This window comes from Indicator indicator, unplaced genomic scaffold (genome assembly GCF_027791375.1).
Source record: "Indicator indicator isolate 239-I01 unplaced genomic scaffold, UM_Iind_1.1 iindUn_scaffold_52, whole genome shotgun sequence".
NCBI lineage: Eukaryota > Metazoa > Chordata > Aves > Piciformes > Indicatoridae > Indicator > Indicator indicator.
Window position 1 is genome coordinate 281,423 of NW_026539187.1, and position 10,222 is coordinate 291,644.

Below are 10,222 nucleotides of genomic sequence, written 5' to 3' on the forward strand. Positions count from 1 at the left end.
GGTTGAGGCTCCATCCCTGGAGGTCTTTAAGGCCAGGCTGGATGAGTCTCTGGCCAGCCTGATCCTGTGTGAGGTGTCCCTGCCCATGGCAGGGGGGTTGGAACTGGCTGATCCTTGTGGTCCCTTCCAACCCTGACTGATTCTATGATTCTAACAGCAAGACTTTGTTTTTTGGGGATTATTTTCCCTTTGGCAAGTAGCTGCCTAGGGTGAGAGAAGCACTTGCAGTCAGGTTTGTGATGGGGTGGCAAGGTTTGGTCACTCTGGGGCTGGGGAGGATCTAGACCTATCTGTGAGATGGAGAGGGATCTCTGAAAGGCTGGAAAGTGAGGAGGTGGTGTAACAACAGAAGTCCTGTTGGTGCTGTCGGAAGAGAGAGGGAGTGACATCCACCTGTGCTGTCCTTGCAGGGGCTGAGTAACAGCATGGAGGAGCAGGTGAGGCTGGCAGAGCTGCCTGCAGCTGTGGCTGGCAGGGTGCCCAGGAGCAGGGTCCAGAGTGCAGCTGTCACCTCCTATGGGTACAAACTGCTGTGCCTCAGGTAAGGGGCTGCTCCCTGTGGGGAGGGCCCTTCTGGGGGCTGCCTGAGGCACCTCTTGATGCAACTGCTCCCTCTGCCTGCAGGATCCACGTGAGGAAGGTGGCCAGTGAGAGGGACAAGGCAAGGCTGGATTTGGAGAGAGCGGAGAGACACTGCCTGCAGCTTGGCAGGGAGCTGGACGAGCAGCACGTGGCTCTTGAGCATACCCAGAGCAAGCTCAAGTAGGAGGCCCTGTTTTGGTGGGGCAGGGAAGATGCTTTTCCTGTGGGTGCTTCCAGTCTCTCCATCCTACTTTGCTATCCCTTTAAGAAACTCCTACTTGTTCTGCCATTGCGTCAGTGTCCCTGAAGATCCCTCCTGGCACATTATGGCCCCAGCAGCCACATATCTTGCTTTCTGCATGGTGAGGGAGAGGATCTGGACCTTTTGGGTGTCTGAGAACACATTCTAAGTGCCTCAACCACGTTGGGTTTTCCCCCCAGGGATTTTCAGGCAGAACTAGAGGTAAAAGAGCAGCTTTTGCAGGAAGCAGCCAGTCACCAAGCAAAGCTGGAGGCTGATAGAGAGTTCCTCCAGGGCAAAGAGGCCAACCTGCAAGGGAGACTGAACCACACAATGAAGGTAAGGGGAACTGACCTGAGGTCAACAGCTTAATTTCTTCAGAGGAGGCAAAGCAGAGGTGGTGACAAGCATGGATGCTTTGTGTTGGTCTTTCTGGGGAAAAAACTCAGAAGTTCTATGCAAGGAAATCATCAGTCCCATCTATACTATTGATCTAGATGCAAAGCTTGTTCCTTTGCCATGCCATGGTTAAATCCCTATGCTGCCTGGTGGGAGGGGTTTGGCTCTTGGTGACACCTGAACACTTGATGGCTGAGACCAAAACTGTGCCAGGGACCATGCCCAAGGCAGAGGTCATAGAATCATAGAATGGTCCAGGCCAGAAGGGACCTCCAAAGCTCATCCAGTCCAACCCCCTCTGCAGTCAGCAGGGACACCCCCAACAGATCAGGTTGCCCAGAGCCCTGTCCAACCTCACTTTGAAGATCTCCATGGAAGGAGCCTCAACCACCTCCCTGGGCAACCTGTTGCAGTGTTCCACCACCCTCATAGTGAAGAACTTCTTCCTGATATCCAATCTAAATTTGCCCTTCTGTAGTTTGAAGCCATTGCCCCTGGTCCTGTCCCTGCAGGCCTTTGCAAGCAGTCTCTCCCCATCCTTCTTGAAGCCCTCTTCAGGTACCTGCAGGCTGCTATTAGGTCTCCCCAGAGCCTTCTCTTCTCTAGGCTGAACACCCCCAGCTCCCTCAGCCTGTCCCATAGCAGAGCTGCTCCAACCCCCTGAGCATTTTTGTGGCCTCCTCTGGATCTACTCCATCAGGTCCATGTCCTTTCTATTGAGGGCTCCAGACCTGCACACATCACTCCAGGTGAGCTCTCACCTGAGCAAAGTGTCAGAATCAGCTCTCTGGATCTGTGGCAATGCTGCTGTGGATGCAGCCCAGGCTGTGATTTGCCTTCTGTGCTGCAGGCTCACACTGCTCCTCTCCAGCTCCTCCCCCACCAGCACCCCCAAGGCCTTTTCCTCAGGGCTGCTTTCTCTCCCCTCCTCCCCAGCCTGTACTGACAGTGAGGATTGTTCCAGCCCAGGTGCTGCACCCTCCACTTGGCTCTTATGGTGTCTGCATACCTGGGATGTTCCCAGTGCTGTTCAGCTTAGAAATACAGATGAAGATATCTCAAGGCTTCCTTCTCCCCTTTGTCTGCAGGAGAACTCACAGCTGCAAAACAAGGTCATAGAGATGGCTGAGAAACTGGCAGCCTCTGAGAAGCTGGTAGTGGAGCTGCAGAAAGAACTCAACTGGATGGTGAAGGACAAGGTAACTTGTCTGTCTCTGTTGCAGTTAAGTAGGCACTTCACAGGAACTCACCCAAAGATTGACCCTTTCCCAATAAATCTTGTGGATTTTGGGTCACTTGTTATGGCCTCCCCCTCTTTGAACTCTGCTGCTCATCAGTGACCACCTGGAAACAGAAAAAAAAAAAATGCGGGTATTGAATTTAGACCTTTCAAAGTTGGGGAAAAAAAGAACACACACAAAACCCACAAAAACCAAACAGGAAAGCAATGAGGAAAGTTTTGTAGCAAATTCTACCAATCTGCAGTCTTCCAAGGGAGAACTTTAGAGGTTGGGAAATTAGATTCACTCTGAAATGGGTCAAGAACTGGCTGAAGGGCTGTGCCCAGAGAGTGGTGGTGAATGGTGGCACTGCCAGCTGGCAGCCAGGCACTGGTGGTGTCCCCCAGGGATCAGTGCTGGGCCCCATCCTGTTCAATATCTTTATTGGTGATGTAGATGAAGGAATTGAGTCCATCATCAGTAAGTTTGCAGATGACACCAAGCTAGGAGCAGGTGTGGATTTGTCAGAAGGCAGGAGGGCTCTGCAGAGGGACCTTGCCAGGCTGGATGGGTGGGCAGAGGCCAAGGGCATGAGATTTAACAAGGCTGAGTGCAGGGTTCTACACTTTGGCCACAACAACCCCATGCAGGCTGGGGACAGAGTGGCTGAGAGCAGCCAGGCAAAGAGGGACCTGGGGGTGCTGGGTGACAGCAGCTGAACAGGAGCCAGCAGTGTGCCCAGCTGGCCAAGAAGGCCAATGGCATCCTGGCCTGCATCAGGAAGAGTGTGGCCAGCAGGAGCAGGGAAGTCATCCTGCCCTGTGCTCAGCACTGCTCAGGCCACACCTTGAGTGCTGTGTCCAGTTCTGGGCTCCTCAATTCAAGAGAGATGTTGAGATGCTGGAAGGTGTCCAGAGAAGGGCAGCAAGGCTGGGGAGGGGTCTGGAGCACAGCCCTGTGAGGAGAGGCTGAGGGAGCTGGGGGTGTTTAGCCTGGAGAAGAGGAGGCTCAGGGCAGACCTCATTGCTCTCTACAACTGCCTGAAGGGAGGTTGTAGCCAGGAGGGGGTTGGGCTCTGCTCCCAGGCAAGCAGTGACAGAAGGAGGGGGGACAGCCTCAAGCTGTACCAGGGGAGGTCTAGGCTGGGTGTTAGGAGGAAATTCTTCACAGAGAGAGAGATTTGCCCTTGGGATGTGCTGCCCAGGGAGGTGGTGGAGTCCCTGTCCCTGGAGATGTTCAGGAGAAGCCTGGATGAGGCACTCAGTGCCATGGTCTGGTTGATTGGATAGGGCTGGGTGATAGACTGGACTGGAGGATCTTGGAGGTCTTTTCCAGCCTGGTTGATTCTGTGATTCTATGAAATAAAGGCTTGGTTTGAGTGGCTTTCCTTCCAGGGAGGCACCTGGTCAGAAGGCTCTGGGGAAAGAAGAGAGTCTGTGATCCAGGGAAACCAACCTCTGCCTGTAGTTTGGTGTCTCTCCCACCTGCCAGAGATCTGTTTTTCCTCCTCTTTCACCATCTGACCCACCCCAGAGGGGTCAGTAGGAGCTCTCCCATTGAGTCTGTGGCTTGGGTGAGCAGCAGAGCCATGTGGAGAGGTGAGACTGGACTTGACCAGCTGTGTTTCTCTGTGCTTGTGCAGCTGGGCCAGGAGGAGCCCCCCAGCCTGGAGCTCCAGGAGCAGAGTGAGTGCTTTGCAGAGCTTGTCCTGGAGTATGAGCGGCAGTGCCAGGTACCGGCGGGCAGCTCTCCAGCAGAGCTCTTGGGAAAGTTCCCAGGGGCTGGGCACCTCCATGGGGGAGGGGAAGGAGGCAACCCTGATCAGAGTGCACTGAGGGGTAGCCCTCGTCTGTGAGGGCAGGCTGAGGGAGCTGGGGGTGTTCAGCCTGGAGAAGAGAAAGCTCTGAGGGGACCTTCCAATACCTGAAGGGGTCTTCCAGGGAGGCTGCAGAGGGACTTTGTAGCAACAGGCCAAGGGGGAATGGTTTGAATCTGAGGCAGAGCAGGGTCAGACTGGAGCTGAGGGAGAAGGTCTTCAGTAGGAGGGTGGTGAGACTCTGGCACAGGCTGCCCAGGGAGGCTGTGGATGCCTCATCCCTGGGGGTGTTGAAGGCCAGGCTGGATGAGGCCTTGAGCAGTCTGGACTGGTTGAGAGATGTCCTTGCCCATGGCAGGGGCTTGGAGTAGATGATCCTTGGAAGTCCCTTCCAACCTGAGCCATTCTGTGATGCCTCTTGCCCTGCTCAGTCTTCTGGCAGGAGGCAGCTGTGCCCCCAGTAAAGCAGCCCTCCACAGGCTGGTTTGGTTACTGGGATTCCTACCACTTCATGGCTAGGTTGGAGGGTTTTTTGGGAACCATGTGGATAAGGACAGCCCACTTTGGGCTCTGGTGCATTTCTTCTTGAACTAAAGGAGAAAACTCTTCTTTGGAAGCTATTACCAGCTAAATTCTTTTGGTTTTCTCTCCTTCCTTCTTGCCTCTGCTTTAATAATCCCTACAAAACTTGTTGCTGCTGAGCTCTGCTAGAGAGTGAAGGTGAGCCTGGCCAGGTACCTGGGGTCTGTGTGTGTTGTACCTCCTACAGGTAGCTCTGCTCCTGCCCAGAGTTTGGGCTCCCTGGGGCGTGAGCACAGCCTCTGCTTCCCTTCTCTCATTTTTAAGTGCTTTGTGCCTTGGCTCCCAAGTGCTGTGCTTATGACCCATTTCCAAGTTTCCAAGTGCTGCTGGTGGCTTGAGAGCACTGCTGAGCAGGTGACAGTAACTTAGCAAATCTGTACAGGCTGAGAGCTGGCTGCAGGCTAACCTCGTGTGTCGGTGTGAGCTGAAATTCCCCCCCCCCCCAACAATAACCAGGCTAGCCCAGTCTGGAAGCAAATGAAAGGCTGTATTTACAAGCAGAGTCTAAAATCTACAATGAAATGCAATGAATATGTACAAATATACAAAATTCACAACATTCACAAATATATACAATCAACAGAAAAAGCACAACCGATCTCCCTGTGCTTCCCCCCAAGGGGACCCTCCCAAAGGGGCCTCCCTCTCCCAGGAGCTTCCCCCCCCAGACCCCCCTGGACAGAGAAGCAGAGTTAGTTAAGCAGAAAGTTGTTAACTTAGCTGCCAAGGTCAGTGTGTTATCTTCAGCCAGAAGAGAAGAAGAAACAGCAGCCAGACAGCCCAGCAACTGCCCCCACTGCCGAACGCAGAATGTGCAGAATGCCTACTTTGTTTTGGGTAATAGTTCTTAAACATTTCTATCTATCCAATGGAAGTGTTTAGAACAATCGTTATTTTGCTTTCTTACACCCAATAGTGACTTATTTACACTCTTTCACTTTCTCTGTTCTGAACTTTGCAAGGAAAAATTAAAAAGACAGTTTCAAACCATCACAACAGTAATAAGCCAAAGAACAACAGGGACAAGCTTGAACATAGAAGATTTCAACTGAACATGAGGAGAAACAACATGAGGCTGCCCAGAGAGGTTGTGGAGTCTCCTTCTCTGGAGATTTTCCAAACTCATCTGGACACATTCCTGTGCAGACTCCCCTGGGTGCCCCTGCTCTGGCAGGGGGGGTTGGCCTGGATGATCTCTGGGAGGTCCCTTCCAACCTGTAATGTGCTGTGGTGCTGTGATCCTGTGAAATCCCCTCACCATTTGGAGTCAGAGCATTTCATGGGTGCAGGAGCTGCAACATGCTGCAGCAGTATCCAGCACAGCACTGCTCCAGGTGGAATCAGAGGGTTGGAGATGCTTGGTGCTGCAGTTTTTCCTCTCACTGAGCTGCCCCAGAGTTGTCCAGGAGAGTCACAGAATTGTTAAAAGGTCAGAAGAGACCTCTGGAGATCACTGAGTCCAATCCCAAGCAGGATGACCCTAAACTGATTTTTGAAGCCCTCACCAGGAGATGCTGTTCCACTTTCCTTCTGCTTCCTGTCTGGCAGGGGCTGTCTCCAAAGCAGTGCTAGGCCACTCTCCCTCAAGACCCTGTTGCTTGCACAGAGAATTTCCCTCCAGGTTTTAGGTCCCTCTGAGGTGGGAAGAGGCCTACTCTTGGTTTGCATCACCATGACTGGAGCATGTGCCCTCTGAGGGGAGGCTGAGAGCCCTGGGGCAGTTCAGTCTGGAGAGGAGAAGGCTGAGAGGGATCTGATCAATGTCTATCAATAGCTGAGGGCTGGGGGTCAGGAGGCAGGGGACAGGGACAGGCTCTGCTCAGTTGTGCCCTGGGATAGGCCAAGGGGCAATGGATGGAAACTGCAGCACAGGAGGTTCCACCTCAACAGGAGGAGGAACTTCTTCCCTGGGAGGGTCCCAGAGGCCTGGAGCAGGCTGCCCAGAGAGGTTGTGGAGTCTCCTTCTCTGGAGCCTTTCCAGCCCTGTCTGGATGTGTTCCTGTGTGCCCTGTGCTGGACTCTCTGGTCCTGCTCTGGCAGGGGGCTTGGACTGGAAGCTCTCCAGAGGTCCCTTCCAACCCCTAACATCCTTTGATGGTCCTGTGACCAGCCCCACAGGAGCCCAGATGTATCTTGAGCACCAAGGCTCAGAATGGTGATGGATGGAGTGGTTTGGCCTTCAGGCTTCACCTTCCCTGTGGAGACAACCACTCAGGTTTATCCTTTACTCTCCTTGAATGCTGTCAGCCCCCCAGCCTCTTCTGCTCTTCTGTTTAGAATGGAGAGCAAACAAACTGGCTTCTGCTCAGTAATATTTATTGATTAGGAGCTTTGGAAGTGTCCTAGTTCATGGTCTCTTGCAGCCTAGAAGTTTCCTGAGTGGCAGCAGATGGGATATGAATTGATAGCTGCTCCCAGTGGGCAGTCCAGAGGGAGGCAGGATGGAGGAGGAGGAGGAGGAGGAGGAGGACACTTTTGCTTCCAGTATGGGGTGGAGAGTGTGAAGTGAAAGAAGCAGTTGCCCATCTCCAGACACCTTCCTGGAAGTGGCTCATTGCTCTGGCTCCTAGCAGGGTGCTCAGCTGTGAGACTCCTTGCTGCAGGCTCCTGGGGGCTCTTCAGATGGGGCAAGCTCTCGTGCTGGCCTCTGAGGGGGTCTCTGTGCTAAGCAGGCAGCAGTACCTCTTGCTGCCTCGTGCTCCTCTTCCCATGGAGTCAGCACCTTCTTGCCTTGCTTGCTTTCTTTTTGTAACCTGGAACTGTTCCCTTCCAGAGCCCTGTGGGGACTTGCTTAACCCTACGTGCTGCTGTTGCTTTGCCTGCATGCAGCAGTGCTCCTTGGCCAGCCCAGGTGCCCACCAGCAGTGGCTGGAGGATGTGAATGCAAACCTCTGGGCAGTGTGAGGGATCTGATTGAGGGCATGGTCTTCCTTGCCTGTTGGGCTCTGGCAGTGGTTGTGTTTAGGTCAGGAGAGGTCTCAGGAGGTCCAACCTTTTGAGATGTCTGCAAAAAAAAAAAAACCCAAACCCTGGTATTGTGTGCTTTTTGCATGCAGTTGCTTGTGGCTCTTCATTATTTAGTGTCTGATGATGGTGGTCAAGGTAATCTGGCCTTGTATTTCTTCTCTGGCTCTTCTAAAACCTCTCCTCTCTGCTTTTCCTTCCTCTGGAAGGAAAAAATCCCCCAGCCTTATTTTCTGGCCGTGCTGGTGAGGGGGCTCTGAGTTCACATAGCTGCTGGAAGCCAGCCATGAGTGCTTGGCTCTCCCTCAGCCCTGGGGACCTTTTGCAAGCTGCATCATGACCAGTCTGTGTGCTTCAGGTGCTGTGGGAGCAGAACGGAGTGCTGCAGAGGGAGCTGGAAAGGCTGCTTCCCCTGCTGCAGCAGGGCAAGGCTGGGAGGGAGCTGCCAGCAGCAGGTAAAATGCAGGAGGGTTTGCTGCCTCTCCATCTTCCCAACAGTAAGGATCCCCTCCAGAGTTCCAAGGCAGGGGGGGGAGGATGGCTTGTGGTGCCTGAGTTGCTGCTGGTGTTGGGCAGCAATGGAGAGGGAGGGAGGGAGGTGAGACAGAAAGAAGGAGGGAGGTGAGACAGAGGGAGGGAGGGAGGTGAGGTGAAGGGAGGGAGGGAGGTGAGGTGAAGGGAGGGAGAGAGGGAGGTGAGAGGGAGGGAGGGAGGGAGGTGAGAGGGAAGGAGGGAGGTGAGAGGGAGGGAGGTGAGAGGGAGGTGAGAGGGAAGGAGGGTGGTGAGAGGGAAGGAGGGTGGTGAGAGGGAGGAGGTGGTGAGAGGGAGGGAGGTGAGAGGGAGGGAGGTGAGGGAAGGAGGTGAGAGGGAGGGAAGTGAGAGGGAAGGAGGGAAGTGAGAGGGAAGGAGGGAAGTGAGAGGGAAGGAGGGAAGTGAGAGGGAAGGAGGGAGGTGAGAGGGAAGGAGGGAGGTGAGAGGGAGGGAGGGAGGTGAGAGGGAGGGAGGTGAGAGGGGGGAGGGAGGGAGGTGAGAGGGTAGGAGGGAGGTGAGAGGGAAGGAGGTGAGAGGGAAGGAGGGAGGCTCTTCCAACTCCAAAGCTGGTGCTGGTGACCTGTGGACTATCTGGGGTGCAGAGGCAGATTTTCCTGGTGGGGGGTGTTGAGGAAGCTGTCACAAAGAGGAAGCAGCTCCCAGCTGCAGCTCGGGAGGCTCAAGCCGAGCGTGAGGGAGAAAAAATTCTGGCCCCAAAGGGATGTTCCAGTCCTGGGACTGGTTGCCACCACAGATGGGGGCTCTCCATCAGCTGGGATTGGATGGACTTGACTGGAGCAAGCTGCAGCCATCCTGAGCAGGCCTTGTAGGTGTTTCTTCAGCAGGCTCCTCTCTGCCAGCCCGCAGCTCTCCCAGCCCTCTGCTCCCAACTCCTGCGTGCACAGAGGCGTCGCTTACAATGGAGCAGCTCCAGGAGCAGCTGCAGGACCTGAAGGTGCAGCTGGAAACCAAGGTGAGGGGGTGGGGAGGGGTGGGAGGGAGGTGTCCTGACTTCTTGTCACAACTGCTTGGGCAAGCACCTTGCTTACAGCATGGCTGAGGGAGCATCTGCTCTGGGAGGCTCAGTGGAGACGTCAGGCTGGGGTTACTGCCTGGGCTTTCTGTGCCCACCTTAGCTGGCAGGAGGGTTGGGAGCCCTCTCTGGCTGGGAAAGGCTTTGTGGAAATCTTTGTCACCTTTGCAAGGTGTTTGTGTGGGTCTTGCTCCTTTGTGGGGAACACTCTGGCCAAGGGCCTGCTGTGGAGGGTGGAGTTATGGGTATGAGGAGCAGTGGTGAATGAGGCTACAGCCTCTCCCTTCTCCTCTCTGGTGTCCCCTGCAAACAAGGAGAAAGGGGAAGACTTGGGACCCACTGACACCTGCTTGTTAGGGGCTGCTGCCTGAGGCTGGTGATTGCCCTAAATTTAATGGGGACCAGAAGTGCCTGAAGAGTGTCCCCTGATGAGAGGCGTCAAGAGATTGATCTGAGTCAGAGCCTAGGGGTGGAGTGGGGAGCTCTTGGGGGCAGAATGCTGAAATCCAACTCCTGTCTGCTCCCAACAGATCAGTTATTACGAGAAGGAAGTCGAGGTGATGAGGAGGACCTTTGAGAGAGAGAGGAAGGACAACAAGCAAAGCTTCAAGGCTGAGATGGGCAAGATGGAAGACCAGAAAAGAGACCTGGAGGGAACAGCTGCAAAGTACTGGGCTGAAATTGACTGCCTGAAAGAACAAAAATGGGTGTGATGCCTGCAGCCAGAGGAGAGGCTGGAGATGGAGCGGGCCAGGGTGGGAGAGCAGCACAACAAAGACATTTGCCATCCAGGGCAGCAGCTGGACCAGGAGGGAGAAGAGCCTATAAGGTCCCTTCTCAGCCTCCTCTCCAGA